The 27,249-nt window shown below is 41.4% G+C and overlaps 1 pseudogene; it reads left to right on the forward strand.

Moving 5' to 3' along the window:
- Positions 1-166: 166 nt before the first annotated feature.
- On the forward strand, positions 167-26,938 carry LOC120061866 (annotated as a pseudogene).
- Positions 26,939-27,249: the final 311 nt, after the last annotated feature.

Here is a 27,249-nt window from a genome sequence, read left to right on the forward strand (position 1 = left end):
TGTTTATTTTAGAACGCTTCTGCATGGAATTATTACGTAGTTGTTTATAACGTAGCTACTATCGGGGAAGACGCTGGACCACGCTAAACCAATCAGAATCTAGGTTGAATCTCACCGACACCATCACCCAATGATCTTGAAGCTTCTTCAAACGACATCGTTGTCCATGGTAACGGGTCCAGTGTGCTCAGAGAATAACCAGATCCTAGCTCGACAACGTGAATTTGCTACTATGTCGATAAACTAACTTGAACAACGATGTGCCAGCTATATGGAATATGTTAATGATACTGGTCCGTGTGTGTCACGTGGATTTCGAGTAACGCAAACCAGCTAAATGAGCCAACTAGGGGTGAGTTCGTAAATTCAGAGCGTTGTCAGATTGTCCGTTCGTAAAAACTGGACGTTCTGGCTGAGAAGTAGGGTTGATCCGAGCGTTCTGACTATGGGGCATACTGATCTCACAACGACAGACAAGCACCCAAGCTAACTGGCTAACGTTGGCTAGCTACTTGTCACACATTATAGAACACCTCACTGTTGCTGGCAACAATTTCATTACGTTAAGCTTAGTCTTTAGTAACTGTCGATGAATTGTGATACTGATTTACACTGGCTGTAACATTCATCGTCACAGGTTGGTCTGACTTCTCAGAAAACCACGAGGCTCCCAGAAGGTACTGTAACGTTAATGTGCATTATTAGAGGTGACCCATAAACATACCTTGTGGTTGGTTTGGAATATGCTCTTGAAATCTGTCTCTGAACAATGCCCCAGTATTCAGTTACACATTTAATTTAGCGTGTTACCGGTTGCTGATGGTGGTGTGAGAACTTGTTTTGGGATGAATAAAGGAGAAGCTGTGGTATGTATGGGGTCTTACATATTCAACGTCATTGAAATACTAGCCTGGGCGCCAGTCTGTTTTTAGCCAACTCATTCATCATTGTTGGCTAAAGCAGAACCAGACTGGCACTGAGGCTAGCAGAATACAACCACTTTCATGGGCTTCATATGAATGCCTACTGCCGTTGCCCCCCTGTACAAGGCACTTAGCCTAACCTGCTCCAGGGAAACTGCTCTGCAGCTGACCCTGTGCTGTTCGGTGGGATGGGTACCATGTCCTCAAAAATACAAGTTTCCATTGTGTAATAAATAAATAAGGTTTCAATCTATGAATGTTGATTGTGGTTATCTTTTCCAGCCTGTGTTCAAGACATTGCCAGGGCAGAAGATAACCAGGCTGGAACTTGATGGGGGCTCTTGGAACCCCGCAGGAGAAGATCTTTGTGTGTGCTGGCTCAGAAGTGAAGGAATACACCAATAAAGGCAAACAGTTCCTGTCCTTTGAGGCCAACCTTACAGAAAGCATTAAAGCCATGTCATTTCTTTTACTTTTTGATTTGACATAGGTTACCTTGCCTCGGTTCCAGGCCCTCTACACATGTTCGTTAACAGTGATGAACGAGACATGGGAGTATGGTGAGAGTATAAGGCTACCTTTTATTGTGAAAGAGACTTGGAGCATTTTTTAATTGGTGTATAAATAAGGGGAACTGTGGGTGTTTTTTTAATGCCTACAATGTGTTTTGCAGGCACGTTTCAGGAGCAGACCTTTTTGTACGTGCGAGTTACATCTACAACCACTACTGTGAATGCAAGGACCAAGACTATTACATGTCCGGAGACAAAATCAATGACATTGTGTGTTTGTCTGCTGAGAACTTGGGCCGCATTGTCCATGTGTTGGCATGTCAAGACAGAGTTCTGAGTGTTGCAGGTCAAGCTTTTACCACACTGTCTGTCATTTAATCCCATTTCCATACAATCCAATGAGTGTTTTCTAATGGGTGAAGGGAAATTAGTACTTCAAAGAGTTTGTCATTTCTTGCCCATAGGGATCTGAGCTATTGTATGATATTGAAGTCCCTGGTCCTCCCTCAGTTTTGGAGCTGTACAATAGAGATGGAGGCAAGTACAACATTCTTATACTGAACTCAAATGTCAATTTCACACATCCCTGTACTTACAGTGCCTTCAGAAAGTATTCACACCCCTTGACTTTTTCCACATTTTGTTGGTTACAGCCTGAATTTAAAATTGATTACATTTAGATGTTTTTGTCACTAGCTTACACACAAAACCCCATAATGTCAAAGGCGAATTCTGTTTTTAGAAATTACTAGAAATGAAAAGCTAAAATGTCTTGAGTCAATAAGTATTCAACCCCATTGTTATGGCAAGCCTAAATAAGTTAATGAGTAAAAATGTGCTTAATGAGTCACGTAATAAGTTGAATGGACTCACTTTGTGTGCAATAATAATAGTGTTTAACATGCTTTTTGAATGACTACCTCATCTCTGTACCCCACACATACAGATAATTGTAAGGTCCCTCAGTCGAGTAATGAATTTCAAACACAGATTCAACCACGAAGACCAGGGAGGTTTTCCAATGCCTCGCAAAGTAGGGCACCTATTGGTAGATTGGTAAAACACTTAAAAAGCAGACATTGAATATTTTGGGCATGGTGAAGTTATTAATTACACTTTGGATGGTGTATCAATACACCCAGTTTCTACAGAGATACAGGCGTCCTTCCTAACTCAGATGCCGGAGAGGAAGGAAATGGCTCAGGGATTTCACCATGAGGCCAATAGTGACTTTAAAACAGTTAGAGTTTAATGGCTGTGATAACTGAAAACTGAGGATACATCAACAACATTGTAGTTACTGCACAATACTAACCTAAATGACACAGTGTAAAGAAGGAAGCCTGTACAGAATAAAAATATTCCAAAATGCATCCTGTTTGCAATAAGGCAAATAAAAGTAAAACAGCAAAAAACGTGTCGAAGAAATTCACGTTATGTCTTGAATACAAAGTGTTATCTTTGGGTACCACCCTTCATGTTTTCAAGCATGGTGGCGGTTGCATGATGTTATGGGTATGCTTGTCATCGGCAAGGACCAGGGAGTTTTTTAGGATAAAATTAAACGGAATAGTGCTAAGCACAGGAAAACCCCAAGAGGAAAAGTTAGTTTAGTCCTCTTTCCAACAGACACTGGGAGGCAAATTCACCTTTCAGCAGGACAATAACCTAAAACACAAGGCCAAATATGCACTGAGACGATACAGAATGTTGCTGAGTGGCCGAGTTACAGTTTTGACTTATCGGCTTGAGAATGTATGGTGTGACTACCCTCCCACTCTGTCTGCTGAATCCTTTCTCTTTGCTCTTGTTTTCCTTAATAGGATGTTGGTGGGCGGAGCCGGGAGGGTTGTCAGCAAAATGGGACACACCTGGGCTCGGGTGTGTCCCAGGATAAATGAACCTCTTCCCCATTCATTGGGGAGACTCTCTCCATGCAGACACCTTTATAGATTTTTTTGTGGCCTTTTTGGTTGTTTGCTTTGGCACCTTTCAACACCCTGCATTATCACATTTATGCATGCAAAACACTCACTTACACACACCATTGTTAATTGTACTTAATTTAATAAATATATTTTGTTATTCCTTGTCTCCACGTTGTCTCCCTTTTGTTATGAACTTTGAGCCGGTTCGTGACAATGGCAAGACTTGAAAATATTGTACAATCCAGGTATGCAAAACTCTTAGATATTTACCCAGAAAGACTTAGAGCTGCCAAAGGTGATTTTAACATGTTTTGACTCGGGGTTGAACACTTAATCTAGATAATAGTATTTTAGTTTTCATTACTTTATTACAAAGTTGCACCAACATGGATTAACTCTTAAACTGGGTTAAATCAAGGTTTATCTATTAATCTTGTTGCACTAAATGTTTAACCTAGTTTTAAATGAATATTAAATCCTTCCTCTAATCTAAGTTTAGTTTTCACTTTAAACCTAGGTTAATTTTAATCCCATTATTCAATCATTTAGGTGTACTAGGAGCAATAGACTGTACACACATTTCTATTCCCAACCCTGGTGGTGAGAATGGAGAACTATTCCATAATCGGAAAGGTTACTGCTCCATCAACGTGCAGGCTGTCTGATGACAAAGGTTAGCTCACCAACATCGTAGCTAGATGGCCAGGATCCACCCATGACAGCAAAATCTTTGACAATAGTCATCTGGGTGCAATGCTAGAAAGGGGGGCATATGAAGGCCACCTACTAGGTGACAATGGATATGCCTGTCCTGGGTACCTTATGACTCCCCTTTTAAACCCCCAGACACCTTAAGAGAGAGAATACAACACCTCTCATATCCTGGCAAGTGTGGGGGGAAAAAGATTCCCCTGCATAAAGGAGGGGCTCCGCACGAAGATGGACACTACACTGACAATCATTATTGCAGTTGCGGTTCTGTATAACTTTGGCAAGAGACAAGCTACCTGAGGAGGCTGAGGACCTACCTGAGAAGAATGAAGATGGCCAGGTGCAACATGCTGCCAATGCAAATGGGAATGCTGTGAGAACCTTGATTGAGAACCATTTTGCAGCCTAAGGTATAATAGTATAATGTAACATTGGTAACATGTAAAAAGCAATATTATATTTTGATCAACAGGTACAATTCCTAATCAAGCTATCTGTATTCAAATGTATTATTAAGACTTTGTTATTCTCAATACCATACAGGGTGGAACTGGAAGCACCAGAACACAAGAGTGGAGACAAGACTGGAGGATATCAAATCGCTTGGGAAAGCATTGTTTTAATAAATAATTCCTTAAATAAATAAAAATATTCTTTACACAGGGGCATTTGTTTCCCTGAAGGGGTTTCTGAATTTGCAGTAGCTCTTTTTGTAAATTCAGGACCTCAATCTGCAGTAGAATTTTCTCTCTCCAGCTACAAAACATCAATATGAGCTTGGTTCATGTCAGTTCCGGTGTTTTTGCTGCTGGCACGCAAAATCCAGGCACTGCTGTTTCTCCATGGCACGCTGCTGCAACACAGTCTCACATTCAATTCGCGCATATATGTACAAAATGTATTTCAGCAGATTTCGTGCATTTATGCGGTGGTTCAATTCGTTTGAAAATACACGAATTTCTGTGCTACTTAATTCGTGCGAAAAGACACAAATTTAACCAGTAGGTGACACACAAGCCGTTGCAACAACCATGTAGACGCGATAATTTGTATTTCATTTTTGTTCTTCTTAATGGCTAATTCAACGTCATGAATATACAGAAATGTTGTCTTTGTTTAACCATGTTTTAAAATGTGTCGTTGTATGCCTATATGTACTGTTTTAGACTTGCTGAACAGAATTTTTGAGAAAAGACGCACATTTACCTGCGACTTAATTCGTGGGAAATATTGTTTTATTAATGCCAATGCTGTTTTCTGTGCTTGATTTCGCTTAATACTTTGGATACTGGTGCACTTGTAATCAGAACGCCTTTTTGTCATGTAGGCAACCATACACGATTTTCTTCATAACCCATTTCATATTTCGTGGAGCCTAAATTACACCATTTTCTTCATAATGCATGTATTACATGTTAATGTAAAATAATGAATTATGTTGGCTTACACTTATGGCCTTTCCAAGGCCTTTCCATACCTTAAGGGAACATTTTAGCACTCGCCATATGGTTAGTGAGAAACGCCACATTGCAAATGTAAGGTCCCTTACTAGACGTCCTGCAACGTTTCTAAAATTCGCGGACGGCGTCGGGCCGTGCGCGGGGGAGAGATCTTTCAGGAAGTCATCAAACTAAATCTCTCGGACGTTCGGTTTCCGTTTTATAAAAATAACACATTTTGGTCATTTTTCCGCAGTCTAGGAAATTCCCACCAGAGGGAAAATAAATAATATTGCAAATGCACAAGCACATTGCAAATGCATGTGGCCTTTTCTCCTAAACGGAAAATATTTCGAAGACGTAATGGACAGTTGGCCCCGAACAAGATGGCGTCGAGGCCTCAAAGCTTTTTGAGTTATGGCCATTTTTCTGGGATTAAAGGTCAAAAACGTAAAGTAGGGTGCTAATTTGACCGCTTCACGTCAAAGTACATAAGCATACGGTGTCAGGAAAAAAAGAACCAGCCATTTATCTATCGTAATTTAAGAGAAATCGTACATTGACAAATTGGTCATGTTCACAAAAAGGAGTTAAAAAAAAAAAAAAGTTACAGATCCAGTTGCAGTGTGTTCAGACGAACATTTTTTAAGTGGGTCTCGAAGCTCTGCCACTGCATCGCAGTGCTAGCTGCGCCACCAGAGTCTCTGGGTTCGCGCCCAGGCTCTGCCGCAGCCGGCCGCGACCGGGAGGTCCGTTGGCCTAGCGTCGTCCGGGTTAGGGAGGGTTTGGCCGGTAGGGATATCCTTGTCTCATCGCGCTCCAGCGACTCCTGTGGCGGGCCGGGGGCAGTGCGCGCTAGCCAAGGGGGCCATGTGCACGGTGTTTCCTCCGACACATTGGTGCGGCTGGCTTCCGGGTTGGAGGCGCGCTGTGTTAAGAAGCAGTGCGGCTTGGTTGGGTTGTGCTTCGGAGGACGCGTGGCTTTCGACCTTCGTCTCTCCTGAGCCCATACAGGAGTTGTAGCGATGAGACAAGATAGTAATTACTAGCGATTGGATACCACGAAGAAAAGGGGATAAAAGGATGGAGTGAAAAAGTACGGTGCTTAAAGACACACAAAGCCTGCAATGGCATTGCCATTATCTCCAGGCCGTGCCGAGTTCAACGAGATGCCCCGCTTGACCGTAGCTAGCTCGGTCTGAGTGCAGCGACAGGGACAAGAAGAAGGACCCAAATGACCCTTTGACCTCAATTTCATAGTTTTTTGCTTTTGGGAGACAGAGAGAGAACCGTTAAGGTTAGAAGCACAATTTGACCTCAGGAACGTTCCTAAGGTCCTCCCGATCTGTGCAAGCCTAACATTGACCGTGTGGCATTAACCCTTAATAGTTAAAAGAAGGTGTTTACATCAAACAGTTTACAATGACATGTCTCCCCATAGGAATACATTGCCTGCTCCCCTAAATTCAACCTGAAGCCTATGTGGGTTAATAATGCCTTATGAACCTGTCTTCGATGACAATCCATCAGGCCACTATGAGGTCTACCTGTGTCGATTCTAAGCTTCCTGGAGCAACCGGAAGTGGTTAAATCACCCTAAAAGTGTTTGCCATACCCAACCTGCAGTTTGAGAGAAATAGTGCATTCAACCCTATGTAAATCAGTGAGTTCTTAACGTATAGACTTAAAACTCAGGATTCTGTAAAAGCCCACTCCAACGAGGATATGTGTTTACTTTCAGCTTCCTGTGCCAACCGGAAGTGCCATAATTGGTGTCAAAAGGGCTGTTTCGAAGGGTTAAAAAAGTCAAATCTTTCCAAAACTTAATATATGTGAATAGGCAACCCTCATGAACTGTAAATCAGTCATTCATCCCATCAGATTTCAAGGAAAAATGTACACACCCACACAGAAAGGATGGAGTGACACACTGAGGGGCTTAGAGGCAGACAGTGCCTGCAATAGTTACTTTTGTTTGAACTTTTAAAGAACCGTCAGACCTAGAGTTCTGAAACTTTACAAACCTGTTCTAGAGCTCAGGTCGATTAAGCACGGTGAGTTATGTGGCTCTAGAAGGTTCTCGGACCGATAAAAAGCCTCGGTGCATTTGCATTGACTTCAATTCATTTTGAGCATTACAAAATGGTGACATTTAGAAAAGTCCCAGAGTTGCAAGACTAGGTGCATTGAAACCGGCTCGGCCCATAGAGACGGACCCCGACATTTCTGTCCGATAGCTCATTCAAGGACCCCGTAGCAAGGCATGGAAAAAAGTGGAATTTCAGCACCAATTAAGGTTTTGCTCGGGCACCGAATGACCTATCGAGCCGAAACTTGGGATTCGAGGTCGCCTCACATAGGGCTAAACATAATGTGAAAACTGGACCCGCAGCTAGAACATAACTACGTATTATTTGTTTTATTATGGTTTAAATGGAAGGCGCTGTGAATTTTGGGCCTGCTCTGAAATATGTGATAGTTGGCTTCTAAACGAGTTGGAAAAAGTGAGTTTGGAGTCAGATGGTATCAGTTTGGTGTCTGAAAATATCTAATTAGCTGATGGACACTGACTTGCTAGTTGACTTTTGTGCATTTGCAATATGTTTCAACAGTGAAAAACCACCAAAATAGCATTCTGAAATCACCACTAAAAATGACATCACCATAGCCGTGCCGAGTTCAACGAGATGCCCCGCTTGACCGTAGCTTGCTCGGTCTGAGCGCAGCGACAGTGACAAGAAGATGACCCTTGACCTACATTTCAAGTCTTTTGCTTTTGGGAGACAGAGAGAGAACTGTTAAGGTTTAGAAGCACAATTTGACCTCAGGAACGTTCCTAAGGTCTCTGTGCAAGCCTAACATTGACCGTGTGGCATTAACCCTTAACAGTTAAAAGAAGGTGTTTACATCAAACAGTTTACAATGACATCTCACCCCATAGGAACACATTGCCTGTACCCCTAAATTCAACCTGAAGCCTATGTGGGTTATGAATGTCTTATGAACCTGTCTTCAATGACAATCCATCAAGCCACTATGAGGTCTACCTGTGTTGATTCTAAGCTTCCTGGAGCAACCGGAAGTGATAAAATCACCCTAAAAGTGTTTTGCCATACCCAACCAGCAGTTTGTGATATATAGTGCATTCAACCCTGTGTAAATCAGTCAGTTCTTAACGTATAGACTTAAAACTCAGGATTCTGTAAAAGCATACCCCGATCAGGATATGTATTTACTTATAGCTTCCTGTGCCAACCGGAAGTGCCTTAAAATGGGGTCATAGGTGCTGTTTCGAAGGTTTAAAAAAGTCAGATCTTTCCAAAACTTTAAATGTGTGAATCGGTCAACCCTCATGAACTGTAAATCAGTAATTTCGCTAAACAGATGTCAAAGAAAAGCTCTCTCACACACACACACACACACACACACACACACACACACACACACACACACACACACACACACACACACACACACACACACACACACACACACACACACACACACACACACACACACACACACACACACACACACACACAGCAAGGATGGAGTGAAAAAGTATGGTGCTTAAAGACACACAGAGCCTTAAATGCTTTTAGGGGGGATCCAGACTTCCATACCCGCTCTGGGAGCGCTATACTACCGCCCCAAATCAATGGGTGCTGGCCTGAGTGATTTATGGAGGTTTTCAAAAAATATTCTGTTTTTTCTTCTGGAAAATATGTTATGTTTTTTCTTCTCGAGTCAATGGCCTGAGTGATTTATGGAGGTTTTCAAAAAATATTCTAAGTCCAAACTTTTCATGCACCTGGTATTTTTTTGGGGTTACCAGGTGTCATTTTTCAAAACGGTTGAAATTGCTTTTAGGGGGCATCCAGAGTGTCACATGACCGGATGAGGTAACTATTCTTGTTCTTCTTGTAACTTTCCGGTAGGCTAGAAGCTTTCCGGTGTTTTGCTGCTCGACACAGGTCGACGCAGGTATTGCACTTGATTTATCGTTATCGTAACCGTAGGTGCAGCCAAGTGGAAATACGAAAGCTTTCTAGCTATTTCGCACTGACGGTAATTTGAACACAAGAACGTTTCTAGTGAAAAGGTGCTTACACTCAGAGCCATGTATTTACACTCAGCCACCCTAGCCTTATTACGGGTTAACGTTTTGGTAATTTTGGTTGGCCAACAAAATGTAAGACTACAATGACTGCATACGTTTCCCCAAATGTTATACGAAAAAAAAATGTTTTGTTATTGATGGACAATGGCAAGGCTGCCATTGTATTTTCAGTTACATTCTGTTCAATAAAAATGGTTTACACGTTTATTTTTTAAGAAATACATGGAACTACAACCCGAATAAAACACCATTAACCATCATGCATTGCTTACATTCATTCTATCCTGAAAAGTCTGTTCAGAAAAAAATCGAAAACAGTACATATAGGCATAAAACCACAATGTTTTAATAGGGATTAAATAAAGACAATATATATATAACCTCTTATGGTTAAATGGTTAAAAAAAGACAAAATATCTATATATTCATAACGTAAAATAAATAAATACAGGCGATCGCGTCTATGGTTGTTGCAACGGCTTGTGTGTCGCCTACTGGTTAAATTCGTGTCTTTTCGCACGAATTAAGTAGCACAGAAATTCGTGTATTTTCGCACGAATTAAGTAGCACAGAAATTCGTGTATTTTCAAACGAATTGAACCACCCCAAAAATGCACAAAAACGCACGAAATCTGCTGAAATACATTTTGTACATATATGCGCGAATTGAATGTGAGGCTGGGCTGCACAGTGTGTCAGCTTAACTAAACGAAAGAAAATTAAACTCATTATTAGTAGGCTATTTACGTGCCCATTTTGTACAATTGAATTGGGCCCTATATGCCCAGCCTTGGTACAAATGATGATGTTGTGACATGCTGTAACGGGCCTGATAACAGTAACATTGTGAAGTAGCATTAACGTTCGTTTTAACGTGCATTATAGTCATTGATATTTACCAGTTATTTATACTTACTAAATATTGGTGGTTCGAGTTGTCCGTCGTCATCATAGGGGTGGAGAGGGGAAAACTGCTGGGGAATCATCTCGCATATCTTCTAGGAGAGAGGATCAACTCCCTTGGACGGAGGCCCCCCTCTGGTCTGAAATAGCCCCCGCCTCTCCTCCGCCGCATCCTTTTTGGCTTTCACTTTTAATTTTTTTGAGCACTTTCATCTGATTTGGGCCACACTTTTCTTTAATCCGTGTCGATCCATTAAATCTGTCGCATAAAATGGCCCAGGTGTCTTCCTTTTTGACAGTCGCGTTGTCTGTCTTTTTATCCTCCAGTACGTTACTAAATTCCTCCATCAGCTCCGACAAGAGTTTTTTTTTTCCAGAAGCGGCGAAATTTGAACTTTATAAAGTTACATAAAATGTAACTTCATTTTATAAAGTTACATTTTATGCTAACTAGCTTTGTTTATAAACTAGCTATCTACAGTCGTGTCATTCTCAAAACTTTTGGCCACAAATATTAATTTCCACAAAGTTTGCTGCTTCAGTGTCTTTAGATATTTTTGTCAGATGTTACTATGCAATACTGAAGTATAATTACAAGCATTTCATAAGTGTCAAGGGCTTTTATTGGCAATTACATGAAGTTGATGCAAAGAGTCCATATTTGCAGTGTTGACCCTTCTTTTTCAAGACCTCTGCAATCCACCCTGGCATGCTGTCAATTAACTTCTGGGCCACATCCTGACTGATGGCAGCCCATTCTTGCATAATCAATGCTTGGAGTTTGTCAGAATTTGTGGGTTTTTGTACCTTTTGCAGAATATCAGTCTGTCCCTGATGTTTTTCATGGAGAGAAGTGGCTTCTTTGCTGCCCTTGCCATCCTCCAAAAGTCTTCGCCTCACTGTGCGTGCACATGCACTCACACCTGCCTGCTGCCATTCCTGAGCAAGTTCTGTACTGGTGGTGCCCCGATCCCGCAGCTGAATCAACTTTAGGAGACGGTCCTGGCGCTTGCTGGACTTTCTTGGTCACCCTGAAGCCTTCTTCACAACAATTGAACCGCTCTCCTTGAAGTTCTTGATGATCCGATAAATGGTTGATTTAGGTGCAATCTTACTGGCAGCAATATCCTTGCCTGTGAAGCCCTTTTTGTGCAAAGCAATGATGACGGCACGTGTTTCCTTGCAGTTAACCATGATTGACAGAGGAAGAACAATGATTCCAAGCACCACCCTCCTTTTGAAGCTTCCAGTCTGTTATTCGAACTCAATCAGCATGACAGAGTGATCCCCAGCCGTGTCCTCGTCAACACTCACACCTGTGTTAACGAGAGAATCACTGACATGATGTCAGCTGGTCCTTTTGTGGCAGGGCTGATATGCAGTGGAAATGTTTTTTGGTGATTCAGTTCATTTGCATGGCAAAGAGGGGCTTTGCAATTAATCTGATCACTCTTCATAACATTCTAGAGTATATGCAAATTGCCATCATACAAACTGAGGCAGCAGACTGTGAAAATTAATATTTGTGTCATTCTCAACTTTTGGCCACGACTGTACAGTAGCCAAAGTTTGATAACGAATTAGATATGCCTAGTAATGGTAAATAACATATTTAATTTCAAATCAGCCAACCCACCGTTCACGATGGAGTTGCAGTAGTTCTAACTTTACATTTTTATTATTTTATCAAGGAACAGCAACCTTGTGGCCTCATTTGTGCCTCGACCTAGGTTGGGCAAAACTAAACATGGCGGTGTTCGCCTTAGCAATCTCATTAGGATAAAGACCTCCTCCATTCCTGCCATTATTGAAAGAGATCGTGATACCTCACATCTCAAAATAGGGTTGTTAGATCCCTCACTTCAAAGGCAGTTATAGTCAATGAACTAATCACTGATCATAATCTTGATGTGATTGGCCTGACTGAAACATGGCTTAAGCCTGATGAATTTACTGTGTTAAATGAGGCCTCACCTCCTGGTTACACTAGTGACCATATCCCCCGTGCATCCCGCAAAGGCGGAGGTGTTGCTAACATTTACGATAGCAAATTTCAATTTACAAAAAAAAAAATGACGTTTTCGTCTTTTGAGCTTCTAGTCATGAAATCTATGCAGCCTACTCAATCACTTTTTATAGCTACTGTTTACAGGCCTCCTGGGCCATATACAGCGTTCCTCTCTGAGTTCCCTGAATTCCTATCGGACCTTGTAGTCATAGCAGATCATATTCTAATTTTTGGTGATTTTAATATTCATATGGAGAAGTCCACAGACCCACTCCAAAAGGCTTTCGGAGCCATCATCGACTCAGTGGGTTTTGTCCAACATGTCCCTGGACCTACTCACTGCCACAGTCATACTCTGGACCTAGTTTTGTCCCATGGAATAAATGTTGTTCATCTTAATGTTTTTCCTCATAATCCTGGACTATCGGACCACCATTTTATTACGTTTGCAATCGCAACAAATAATCTGCTCAGACCCCAACCAAGGAGCATCAAAAGTCATGCTATAAATTCTCAGACAACACAAAAATTCCTTGATGCCCTTCCAGAACTCCTTCTGCCTACCCAAGGACGTCAGAGGACAAAAATCAGTTAACCACCTAACTGAGGAACTCAATTTAACCTTGCGCAATACCCTAGATGCAGTTGCACCCCTAAAAACGAAAAACATTTGTCATAAGAAACTAGCTCCCTGGTATACAGAAAATACCCGAGCTCTGAAGCAAGCTTCCAGAAAATTGGAACGGAAATGGCGCCACACCAAACTGGAAGTCTTCCGACTAGCTTGGAAAGACAGTACCGTGCAGTATCGAAGAGCCCTCACTGCTGCTCGATCATCCTACTTTTCCAACTTAATTGAGGAAAATTTCTTTTTGATACTGTTGCAAAGGTAACTAAAAAGCAGCATTCCCCAAGAGAGGATGGCTTTCACTTCAGCAGTAATAAATTCATGAACTTCTTTGAGGAAAAGATCATGATCATTAGAAAGCAAATTACGGACTCCTCTTTAAATCTGCGTATTCCTCCAGGGCTTAGCTGTCCTGGATCTGCACAGCTCTGCCAGGGCCTGGGAGAGACACTTAAGTGTTTTAGTACTATATCTCTTGACACAATGATGAAAATAATCATGGCCTCTAAACCTTCAAGCTGCATACTGGATCCTATTCCAACTAAACTACTGAAAGAGCTGCTTCATGTGCTTGGCCCTCCTATGTTGAACATAATAAACGGCTCTCTATCCACCGGATGTGTGCCAAACTCACTAAAAGTGGCAGTAATAAAGCCTCTCTTGAAAAAGCCAAACCTTGACCCGGAAAATATAAAAAACTATCGGCCTATATCGAATCTTCCATTCCTCTCAAACATTTTAGAAAAAGCTGTTGCGCAGCAACTCACTGCCTTCCTGAAGACAAACAATGTATACGAAATGCTTCAGTCTGGTTTTAGACCCCATCATAGCACTGAGACTGCACTTGTGAAGGTGGTAAATTACCTTTTAATGGCGTCAGACCGAGGCTCTGCATCTGTCCTCGTGCTACTAGACCTTAGTGCTGCCTTTGACACCATCGATCACCACATTCTTTTGGAGAGACTGGAAACCCAAATTGGTCTACACGGACAAGTTCTGGCCTGGTTTAGATCTTACCTGTCGGAAAGATATCAGTTTGTCTCTGTGAATGGTTTGTCCTCTGACAAATCAACTGTACATTTCGGTGTTCCTCAAGGTTCCGTTTTAGGACCACTATTGTTTTCACTATATATTTTACCTCTTGGGGATGTTATTCGAAAACATAATGTTAACTTTCACTGCTATGCGGATGACACACAGCTGTACATTTCAATGAAACATGGTGAAGCCCCAAAATTGCCCTCGCTAGAAGCCTGTGTTTCAGACATAAGGAAGTGGATGGCTGAAAACGTTCTACTTTTAAACTCGGACAAAACAGAGATGCTTGTTCTAGGTCCCAAGAAACAAAGAGATCTTCTGTTAAATCTGACAATTAATCTTGATGGTTGTAAAGTCGTCTCAAATAAAACTGTGAAGGACCTCGGCGTTACTCTTGACCCTGATCTCTCTTTTGACGAACATATCAAGACTGTTTCAAGGACAGCTTTTTTCCATCTACGTAACATTGCAAAAATCAGAAATTTTCTGTCCAAAAATGATGCAGAAAAATTAATCCATGCATTTGTTACTTCTAGGTTAGACTACTGCAATGCTCTACTTTCCGGCTACCCGGATAAAGCACTAAATAAACTTCAGTTAGTGCTAAATACGGCTGCTAGAATCCTGACTAGAACCAAGAAATTTGATCATATTACTCCAGTGCTAGCTTCCCTACACTGGCTTCCTGTTAAGGCAAGGGCTGATTTCAAGGTTTTACTGTTAACCTATAAAGCGTTACATGGGCTTGCTCCTTCCTATCTTTCCGAGTTGGTCCTGCCGTACATACCTACACGTACGCTACGGTCACAAGACGCAGGCCTCCTAATTGTCCCTAGAATTTCTAAGCAAACAGCTGGAGGCAGGGCTTTCTCCTATAGATCTCCATTTTTATGGAACGGTCTGCCTACCCATGTGAGAGACGCAGACTCGGTCTCAACCTTTAAGTCTTTACTGAAGACTTATCTCTTCAGTAGGTCATATGATTGAGTGTAGTCTGGCCCAGGAGTGTGAAGGTGAACGGAAAGGCTCTGGAGCAACGAACCACCCTTGCTGTCTCTGCCTGGCCGGTTCCCCTCTCTCCACTGGGATTCTCTGCCTCTAACCCTATTACAGGGCCTGAGTCACTGGCTTACTGGTGCTCTTTCATGCCGTCCCTAGGAGGGGTGCGTCACTTGAGTGGGTTGAATTACTGACGTGATCTTCCTGTCTGGGTTGGCGCCCCCCCTTGGTTTGTGCTGTGGTGGAGATCTTTGTGGGCTATACTCGGCCTTGTCTCAGGATTGTAAGTTGGTGGTTGAAGATATCCCTCTAGTGGTGCAGGGGCTGTGCTTTGGCAAAGTGGGTGGGGTTATATCCTTCCTGTTTGGCCCTGTCCAGGGGTATCATCGGATGGGGCCACAGTGTCTCCTGACCCCTCCTGTCTCAGCCTCCAGTATTTATGCTGCAGTAGTTTATGTGTCGGGGGGCTAGGGTCAGTTGGTTATATCTGGAGTACTTCTCCTGTCTTATCCAGTGTCCTGTGTGAATTTAAGTATGCTCTCTCTAATTCTCTCCTTCTCTCTCTCTCTCGGAGAACCTGAGCCCTAGGACCATACGTCAGGACTACCGGGCATGATGACTCCTTGCTGTCCCCAGTCCACCTGGCCTTGCTGCTGTTCCAGTTTCAACTGTTCTGCCTGCGGTTATGGAACCCCTACCTGTCCCAGACCTGCTGCTTTCAACTCTTAATGATCGGCTATGAAAAGCCAACTGACATTTATTCCTGATTATTATTTGACCATGCTTGTCACTTATGAACATTTTGAACATCTTGGCCATGTTCTGTTATAATCTCCACCCGGCACAGCCAGAAGAGGACTGGCCACCCCTCATAGCCTGGTTCCTCTCTAGGTTTCTTCCTAGGTTTTGGCCTTTCTAGGGAGTTTTTCCTAGCCACCGTGCTTCTATACCTGCATTGCTTGCTGTTTGGGGTTTTAGGCTGGGTTTCTGTACAGCACTTCGAGATATTAGCTGATGTACGAAGGGCTATATAAAATAAACTTGATTGATTGAAACTTGATTGATTTGTCAAGTAAGATAGCTATTTCGAAATACCTCATATTGGTGTAACATGTCACTAATCATTGTTTAAAACCGTTAATCATAAATTCACTGATCCAGATTTAAAATTAAGTGGTGCAACACATCTGATTCATTATAAACCTAGATTAGCTCTAATCCTAGATTAATTTAAACCATGTTGGTGCAACCCATCCTTAGAGTATTTTGTGTAGATCGTTGACGAAAAAAAAGACAAATCCATTTTAATCAGTGTAAAAAGTACCCGATGTTCATACTTGAGTAAAAGTACAGACACCTTAATAGAAAGTTACTCAAGTAAAAGTGAATGTCAGCCAGTAAAATAATACTATAGTAATAGTCAAAAAGTATTTGCTTTTACATATACTTAAGTATCAAAAGTAGAAGTATAAATAATTTAAAATTCTTCATATTAAGCAAAGCAGATGGCACCATTTTCCTGTTTTTAAAATATACAGATAACCAGGGACACACTCCAACATTATTTACAAAAGATGCTTTTGTGTTTAGTGAGTCCACCAGACCAGAGGCAGTAGGGATGACCACGTGTTCTCTTGATAAGTGTGTGAATTTGACCATTTTACTGTCCTGCTAAGCATTCAAAATGTACTTTTGTTTGTTTTGGAAAATGTGTGGAGTAAAAAGTACAATATTTTCTTTAGGAATGTAGTGAAGTAAGTTGTCAAAAATATAAATAGTAAAGTACAGATACCCCCAAAAACTATTTAAGTAGTAAATGTTTTTACTTAAGTACTTTACACCACTGAGATTAATCCCACCTTGTAACACAACAAAATGTGCAAAAAGTCAAGGGGTGTGAATACTTTCTACATCAAACTGGTCTACATCTACCACACCCTCTGCTTTAGGGACTAATGGCAAAGACATTCTCTATGGATAGCAAACTGGGACCGATTAGGATAACTGATTCCTATTCCTCTTCTAAATGGGAAATTGCTAATGACAAAACGAAAGGAGGTAAGAGAGCGTTAAAGAAGCTATACTAGCTAGTGTATGTTTTATCTGCCAGAGACTGAAGAGTATCTATGCACTTAAATGCAATTAGCACACGTATTGTCATCTTATGTTATAAGAATGTTATTGACATTGATTTACCATGTTGGTCATCATTCATTCATATAGCTAGCATTCTTCCATTCATTGAGCTTATTCCCCTTTTCTGTGGTTGTTGCCAATAGGTGTTTTGTGCATTGACACGTTTGATATCCTGGGTGACGGTGTGAAACACATCCTCACACCTGGTTGACAGGGACGATGGGACAGTGGAGGTCTATGTCATTGACAGCTCCCGACGAGCTGTTTTTGTGCTTTGAGCATGCGAGTCCACCATTTTTCTTCTTCTTCATCCTATATCTTATATCCTTGGGTGTCCAACTGTAACCAACTTCACATAGCCCCCCAGAGGAAAGGCACACGGACACCCACACTTCAGGTTGACTCAGTTTTAATCTGCAGTAAAAGATATCAAACAGTGATGACAGGCATTGACAGGACGTTCACTGGTTAGGTAGGACACAAGATATATTTTAGATAGGAGCAACAGTAGTGACACATGCCCTCAATGTGAAGTGATATTAATCCATAAATACAGAGCACAAGTATAACCCTATTTATATAAACATTTTAAGGTAGTAATAAAATAAACATTCACTTAATATTTCAATAAGTCACCTGCTAGCAAATCACCTGCTGTCAATAGCTTGCGTGACATTGTAGTGCAGTGACCAACGGTGCTAGTTAGCTCGTTATTAACATAGCTAACGTTAGCAAAAACTTGGTTAACTTGCTGCAATAGGTCTTCAATACATTAACGGCAAAATAAATATATACATAGCCCCATTCGCTATTGACTTTAGGATATATGAACCAGTTTTCCAAAAACACTATTGTGTTATACAGTTTTAAGCAGTTTTTATGTACAGATGAAAGAGACACGAACATTCTCTCAGAATATCTCTCTCAGACTGAGGAGCAGGCATACCAACTTCCTAAATAGGGGAGAAGCACTCAAAACCCACTAGTTGTTCTTTTAAAGAAAATAATACAAAAATGGTAAGTCCGAAGACCTCTCGTATTACCAACCTTAATACAATGGCAGCAAATATTTTTATGAATTCAGTAACACATAATGAAAGGAAACTATTTATATCACCCCTTTTCCTGAAGTGAATGGTTTCACCCACTACTCTACCGCGAACTGCGGAGTACTTTGATATCTACATTGCGCGCGAGGATGATGGAAACTCTACATTTTCACGTTGTTACACAACCATCAGTGATGGGGAAGCGACTCTGAAAATATAGTTTACCAAGGTACCAATTACTTCACACTGGAAGAAGTTAAACTACACTAAAGCTACCCTTAAGAAGACTCTTTTACTAATTCACTACAAACTACTTTGTGATACAGTAAATCAAAATCTGAAATGACAGAGTACAAATTACAAGAACATATCACTCTGGAGTCCAATGTTAACAGAATGTGTAATTTAGTCTGTTAAACACAAAAACAGTTTCAAGTAAAAATTTGGCAGTTCTGATGCCAAAAAAGAAAGGAAATGCTTGCCTACTTCACCCGTCCCACTGGGCAAAAACTGGTTGAATCAACTTTGTTTCCACATAATTTCAACCCCAAAATTCTCTGTGATGACATTGAATCAAAGTGAAAACTGATTGGATTTGCAGAAAGTCATCAATGTAAGGGCATTTCATATTTTTTTATCCAACTTTTAACCTAAATTCAATGACATGGTGAAATGTTTAGTTGAATTCACGTTAGTTGACAACTCCAAATGTAGATCAAAACTAGACGTAGTGTGTGTTCCAGTAGTTAGCTACACGGCAAAAAAGTAATTAACCAGTGCACAGAGTGGGTGTAAACATGCTTTGATGATGAAATTTCACTTCGTTATGTTCTAAAATACATTTTACTAAGACAAATAGGATTATTAATGTTCTGAATCATTGATTAGACAATCGTTTTTAGACAAAAACATTATTCTACCTATAGGCCAATAGTGTGCACCTGCAGCCCGCAATTCGGGGCGTTCCTGCATGTGGACACTCCAGGAACGCCCCCCCTCGAGCATCCCATTGGTTCCTTCATGAAATAAGTGTTCAACAAGCTATTGTAATTTAGCTTTTCCCGGGGCTCCAAGTGGAATAGCTGTAGCTGAGAGAGGCAGTGGAGAAGAAGGGTGCGTAATTGCGCAAAGAGAACAGTGAACACAGACTAGAGACAGCCCAAGTTAGAAGCATATGCAACCCGTCATTCATTAGCTAAATATTAGGCCTAATACTGCAGTGAATAGCCTACAGTGCATTCGGGAAGTATTCAGACCCTTTTAATTTTTACACATTTTGTTACATTAGAGCCTTATTACGAAATTGGTTAAATATAACCTCACACTCAACGTCAACAAAACAAAGGAGATGATAGTAGACTTCAGAAAACAGCAGAGGGAGCACCCCCCTATCCACATCGACGGGACAGTAGTGGAGAGGGTAGTACGTTTTAAGTTCCTCGTTGTACACATCACGGACAAACTGAATTGGTCCACCCACACAGACAGTGTGGTGAAGAAGGCGCAGCAGCGCATCTTCAACCACAGGAGGCTGAAGAAATTCGTCTTGTCACCAAAAGCACTCACAAACTTCTACAGATGCACAATCGAGAGCATCCTGTCGGGCTGTATCACCGCCTGGTACGGCAACTGCTCCGCCCACAACCGTAAGGCTCTCCAGAGGGTAGTGAGGTCTGCACAACGCATCACCGGGGGCAAACTACCTGCCCTCCAGGACACCTACACCACCCGATGTCACAGGAAGGCCATAAAGATCATCAAGGACAACAACCACCCGAGCCACTGCCTGTTCACCCCGCTATCATCCAGAAGGCGAGTTCAGTACAGGTGCATCAAAGCAGGGACCGAGAGACTGAAAAACAGCTTCTATCTCAAGGCCATCAGACTGTTAAACAGCCACCACTAACATTGAGTGGCTGCTGCCAACATACTGACTCAACTCCAGCCACTTTAATAATGGAAAAATGCATGGAAAAAATGTATCACTAGCCACTTTAAACAGTGCCACTTAATATAATGTTTACATACCCTACATTACTCATCTCATATGTATATACTGTACTCTATACCATCTACTGCATCTTGCCATATTTATGTAATACATGTATCACAAGCCACTTTAAACAATGGCACTTTTATATGTTTACATACCCTACATTACTCATCTCATATGTATATACTGTACTCGATACCATCTACTGCATCTTGCCTATGCCGTTCTGTACCATCACTCATTCATATATCTTTATGTACATATTCTTCACCCCTTTACACTTGTGTGTATAAGGTAGTTGTTGTGAAATTGTTAGGTTAGATTACTCGTTGGTTATTACTGCATTGCCGGAACTAGAAGCACAAGCATTTCGCTACACTCGCATTAACATCTGCTAACCATGTGTACATGACAAATAAAATGTGATATATTTTTTCTCAATCTACACACAATATCTGATAATGACAAAGCAAAAACAGATTTTTAGAATTTTTTGCGAATTTATATATATATATATTTATAATAATGTCACATTTACATAAGTATTCAGACCCTTTACTCAGTACTTTGTTGAAGCACCTTTGGCAGCGATTACAGCCTCGAGTCTTGGGTATGACACTACAAGCTTGGCACAACTGTATTTGGGGAGTTATTCCCATTCTTCTCTGCAGATCCTCTCAAGCTTTGTCAGGTTGGATGGGGAGTGTCGCTGCACAGCTATTTTCAGGTCTCTCCAGAGTTGTTTGATCGGGTTCAAGTCCGGGCTCTGGCTGGGCCACTCAAGGACATTCAGAGACTTGTCCCGAAGCCACTCCTGCATTGTCTTGGCTGTGTACTTAAGATTGCTGTCCTATTGGAATGTGAACCTTCGCCCCAGTCTGAGGTCCTGAGTGCTCTGGAACAGGTTTTCATCAAGGATCTCTCTGTACTTTCCTCCGTTCATCTTTCCCTCGATCCTGACTAGTCTCCCAGTCCCTGCCATCCCCACAGCATGATGCTGCCACCACCATGCTTCACCGTAGGGATGGTGCCAGGTTTCCTCCAGACGTGACGCTTGGCATTCAGGCCAAAGAGGTCAATCTTGGTTTCATCAGACTTGAGAATCTTGTTTCTCATGGTCAGAGAGTCCATTAGGTGCCTTTTGGCAAACTCCAAGCGGGCTGTCATGTGCCTTTTACTGAGGAGTTGCTTCCGTCTGGCCACTCTATCATAAAAGCCTGCTTGGTGGAGTGCTGCAGCATGGCCGGGTGGCCAGCTCTAGGAAGAGTATTGGTGGTTCCAAACCTATTCCATTTAAGAATGATGGATGACTTTTTTTTTTTTGGTACACTTCCCCAGATCTGTGCCTTGACACAATCCTCTCGGAGCTCTACAGACAATTCCTTCGACCTCATGGCTTTGTTTTTGCTCTGACATGCCCTGTCAACTGTGGGACCTTATATAGACAGGTATGTGCCATTCCAAATCATGTCCAATCGAATCTACCACAGGTGGACTCCAATCGAGTTGTAGAAATATCTCAAGGATGATCAATGGAAACAGGATGCACTCAAGCTCAATTTCGAGTCTCATAGCAAAGGGTCTGAACACTTATGTAAATAAGGTATTTCAGTTTGTTTTTTCCATATAGATTTGCAAACATTTCTAACCTGTTTTCACTTTGTCATTATTGGATATTGTGTGTAGATAGGTGAGGAAAATATTTTATTTAATCCATTTTAGAATAAGGCTGTAACGTAACAAAATGTGGAAAAAGTATTTCCGAATGCACGGTATACCCAAAGAACTTATAGTGAAAGATGTTTTTTTTTTTTTATCAGATTATGAAATGACAAGTAGCCTAGGATAGGCTAGCCTACTGTGTACTCCCCAGGCTGCGCTCCCAGTCTCCACAGGCACGCAGCTCGACAATCTCCCCAATTGTTTAAGCTTTTAAGGGACAAGGAAATTAGCATACCTAGGCTATATCAACACAATGCAATAATGGATTTCATGATTTTAATTTTTTTTGTAAAGAATTCTAGTCTAGGTTGTAAAATGCAGTGAATATGTCATTTCAATAACTGCTAAAAAGCCCTGCTTTTTGAATGCATGTTTCATTCTGAAATAATAATAATCTAGCCTACGCCTGATTAGGCAACCATTTGGATCAGTAATTGGTATTTTTCTCTACCGTTTACAAGCTACAGAAAGGCACATTAGCGGGCCAGTCATAGTGTTTTCTGTCAGGATGTATTGGCATGAACAGATATGGCCTTGTCATACTGATATGCGCTGTTTGTCGTGGATCATCATTTACCCAAGTCGTCCTATAATTAATGTAGCCACCAATATGCTCACACATGCCCAGCACAGGAGGTTGGTGGCACCTTAATTAGGGAGGACGAACTTGTGGTAATGGCTGAGCAGTATATGTGGAACGGTATCAAATACATCACACATGGTTTCCATGTGTTTGATGCTATTCCATTCACTCCGTTGCAGCCATTATTATGAGCCGTCCTCCCCTCAGCAGACCCCACTGATGCCGAGTTATTCAGGCAAGTTTATCATGCGCTCTGCCTTCTCCTCTCCGAGCAGACACCTAGAACCAAGAACACTTCAATAGAACGCGTTTTTGATTGGTTGTCGTAGCTATTTTTCCTTTAACTTGTTCTGTGATTTTTTTGTCGACATTTAAAACATTCGTATAGAAAATATATGCGACAATTGCCAACTGCGGTGCCTTTCCATTTAACTATCTTGTGTCGATAAAAACAGCTGGATGTAATGACGTCACACCAACAACAAGTGTTCCGATTTAGGCCAATTGCGCATTAATAAATTGGCGAGAGCCTGTATGCCTTTCCACCTATCTGTTTCATATCTCAGGTGGCCTATGAAAGCCAGCATGGATAGAATGCAAGAATTGACTAATATTTGCCATATTCTAAAAATTGTCATTAGGGCTGGGCGGTATACCGTATTTTATGATATACTGGAATTGATGCATGGACCGGTTTTGGTTTTTACTTTACCTTCTAGAACAGTATTTGAATGTTTGGTTGTTAAATGTGATACGCCGTGTGTAACGTCCATTTTCATAGTTTACTTCGCTACTTCAATCATCTCTCTCAGCTCTCTCTCCATGCCGTTTTCCACACAGATCTACCCCCGCCCCCTGTCACTCAAGGAGCACATTTGTGTTTCCTCGACCAGGAGACACTTGCATTCAGTCTGCATGGTCAATGCAGTGCATGCAACAATGTTGATGACAATGATGTTGTTTTCACTTTGCTTCTTAATATAAATCTCCTAGCGTTCTATAATTACACTATCTTACATCGGCAAACAGGAAGTTTGTCTTTTCTTAGCTAGTTGAGCCTAAATCTTGTTAGCCAGTAATGTTAATCGCTAGCTAGCTAATAAATTAACTGGGTCAGAGCAAACCTAATGAGCAATACAGCCTGATTACTCCAGTGATATTGTGGACCTAAATCAGCATGTTGTTTGTGCAACATTATCTTTTAAATCAAAGAGGAATAGGTGAAGCAAGAATATGTTAGCTACATGAAGTAGCCAAGAGGAAACATTCAATGTAGCCAATGCATTCCTAAAATTCTATTTCAGGTGACACTGTAGGCTATACTTCAGTAAGCACGGACCGACGCCTGCAACTTTTGGATATCCTTTTTTGGTCCTGTCAGGACTGGACTTTTTTTTTTTTGGTGCATAGACGTCTATGTTTGGTTCAGATTTGGTTCGGTCTGTACCAGCCTTGAGTTGGACCAAACATAGACGTCTACGGTTGATTCAGATTTGGCCCGGATCAGACCAAAACTTGATGTCACTGGATGTTGAAATCAAGTCCGGACCAAATCTGAACCAATCATAGACGTCTTTTTGTCGAGACTAGGGCGACAGAACAGCCAGGACCGGCACAGGAAACCTGCCTAATGTTTTATAATCTGAGGGACAGGGAATAAAATTGCTCTGAAAGTGATCCAAATGATAGCTCTCATTATCGTTCTCCTTGAATTAGAGCATTAGTATTTTTGTATAGTTATCGTCCACAAGGCCCTTAAATCTGGCCATCCTACAAATGTAAAAAAAACAATAACTTTTGAACAGATTATGATAGAGATGTGGTTTGGAACATTGCTTTTCTTAGAAGAGTATCTACACAATTAACATACTATTTCACCCATTGGTCAAAATATGCGTTTCTGATTGGACACGCTATATACCCTATACCCTACTGGCACTGTGCATATCATTTGAAATTCAGGGGAAAAATAAACACTTTATTGCCATTCAAGGTTGATAGGAATTTTTATTTTTGTTGTAAAAGTCTGAGAAATTACAAACTTTCTATCCTAAAGTTGAAAGCATATTGTTGAAATCTATGTCTTTGTGATACTAACTTGTCTACCAGGTGTTGTCGGAGAGGGTCACCTCTATTCATGGTGGCTGTGTTGGGAAGGAGTCTTATGATGAGGTTCTGACAGCCACGTACACAGGTGAGCTATCAACAAAAGAAAAGAGAGGGTTTTGTGCACCAGCTGTACAAAAAGAATAACCACTAGAGAGAAAAACAAGTGATGTCAATGTTGTGAGCGACTTGAAATAACAATATGTATGTGTCAAAGAACCAAGTGTCATCTCTCAGGTACACTTGTGGACAGTTGCAAACCTGCATTTGCAATAGATATCAATGGAACTTTGTAAGCAAAACTCAGTGTTGGCAAGGCTAATTCAACAGCCAAAGTGGTAGTTTAGCACAAAACAAAGATAGGAGTCCTGTATTTTGCAAACATTAGAGGTAGCTAACTTAATTATGAGGACAGATAGTAGCTACGCTATATATACAAAAGTATGTGGACACCCCTTCAAATGACTGGATTTCAGGCACACCCGTTGCTGACAGGTGTATAAAATCGAGAACACAGACATGGAATCTCCATAGACGAACATAGGCAGTAGAATGGCCCATAATGAAGAACTCTGACTTGCAAGGTAAGTATTGTTCTTGGAACCTTGGGGTCTAGGGACTTGGGCTGCAGTGTCAGTGCGCATAGCCAAGTTCCAGCAGATTCTGGTTTCCTATATGGGGCTCTGACAGTTCAGGCTTCTAGGGTAAGTATTTGGGGGGGAAAGGTGGCTTCTGTAACGCCTTTTTGGAGCCGGTGGAACCTGGGTGTGCTTAGGTTGCCATTGGCCTCCTAGTTTGGTACTCTCTCAGCCGGCTTGGAGCGTGATTGTACAGTGCCTTCGGAAAGTATTAAGACCCCCTTATTCTAAAATGGATTAAATATTATTTATTTCTCAGCAATCTACACACAATACCCAATAAAGACAAAGCAAACACAGGTTTAGATTTTATTGCAAATGTATAAAAAATGTAAAACAGACCTTATTTACATAAGTATTCAGAACCTTTGCTATCAGGTGCATCCTTTTTCCATTGATCATCCTTGAGATGTTTCTACAACTTTATTGGAGTCCACCTGTGGTAAATTAAAGTGATTGGACATGATTTGGAAAGGCACACACCTGTCTATATAAGGTTGACAGTGCATGTCAGAGCAAAAACCAAGCTATGAGGTCGAAGGAATTGTCCATAGAGCGCCGAGACAGGAATGTGTCGAGGCACAGATCTGGGGAAGGGTACCAAAACATTTCTGCAGCATTGAAGGTCCCCAAGAACACAGTGGCCTCCATCGTGGAAGAAGTTTGGAACCACCACGGCTCTTCCTAGAGCTGGCCGCCCGGGCAAACTGAGCAATCAGGGGAGAAGGGCTTTGGTCAGGGAGGTGCCCAAGAACTCGGACAGAGCTCCAGAGTTCCTTTGTGGAGATAGGAGAACCTTCCAGAAGGACAACCATCTCTGCAGCACTCCATCAATCAGACATTTATGGTAGAGTGGCGGCAGGGACTGGGAGACTAGTCAGGATAGAGGGAATGATGAACAGAGCAAAGTACAGAGAGATCCTTGATGAAAACCTGCTCCAGAGCGCTCAGGACCTCAGACAGGGGTGAATGTTCGTCTTCCAACAGGACAACAACCCTAAGCACACAGCCAAGACAATGCAGGAGTGGCTTTGGGACAAGTCTCTGAATGTCCTTGAGTGGCCCAGCCAGAGCCTGGACTTGAACCCGATCAAACATCTCTGGAGAAACCTGAAAATAGCTGTGCAGCGACGCTCCCCATCCAACCTGACAGAGCTTGAGAGGATCTGCAAAGACTCATTCTATGACGAGTCTGCCTATCTGCTAGAGGAATACAAGAAGCAACCAACTCACCTTGAAAGACTTTAGTTACAGTTATTGCTGTAACATTATCGTTTCACTCAAATAGTAAATCACCCATCACAGTAGCCTAGCTTGCCAGGGATCCTACATCTCTTGGGTGCATAATGAATGTGACAATATGGTTATGCAAAACTACAATCACAGTAACGTGTGTGCTTGTTTCCGTTTCCCCAGGTATAATAACTGACCTCTTCATCGACAAATTCAAAGGACAGAATGTCAAGACCAAAGGTGTCATTGCTGCTGGAAATTTTGGATAACTACGATTTGGATTCTTTAATGAATTTCTTCAATGAGGATACAAACTTTGACACTTCATTTGTAATAGCTTTTGTTTTGTATAGAGTTTATTTTTCAGCTTTGTTTTTTTTTTGTAAGATACTAGAATCAATTATGTTACATAATATGAATTATTTATATCAATTGTCAACAACATCTAGATGTGTAAAGGCCTATATTCTGTTGGCCTAGCTATATCTTCTGTTGTATGTTCTCTTTTATAGGTTTACACATGTCAAACATTAACAATTATATTTTCAAGTTATATTTCCATTCAAGTATGTGTACCGCA

Source organism: Salvelinus namaycush, chromosome 17 (genome assembly GCF_016432855.1).
Source record: "Salvelinus namaycush isolate Seneca chromosome 17, SaNama_1.0, whole genome shotgun sequence".
In the NCBI taxonomy this organism is placed as follows: Eukaryota; Metazoa; Chordata; class Actinopteri; order Salmoniformes; family Salmonidae; genus Salvelinus; species Salvelinus namaycush.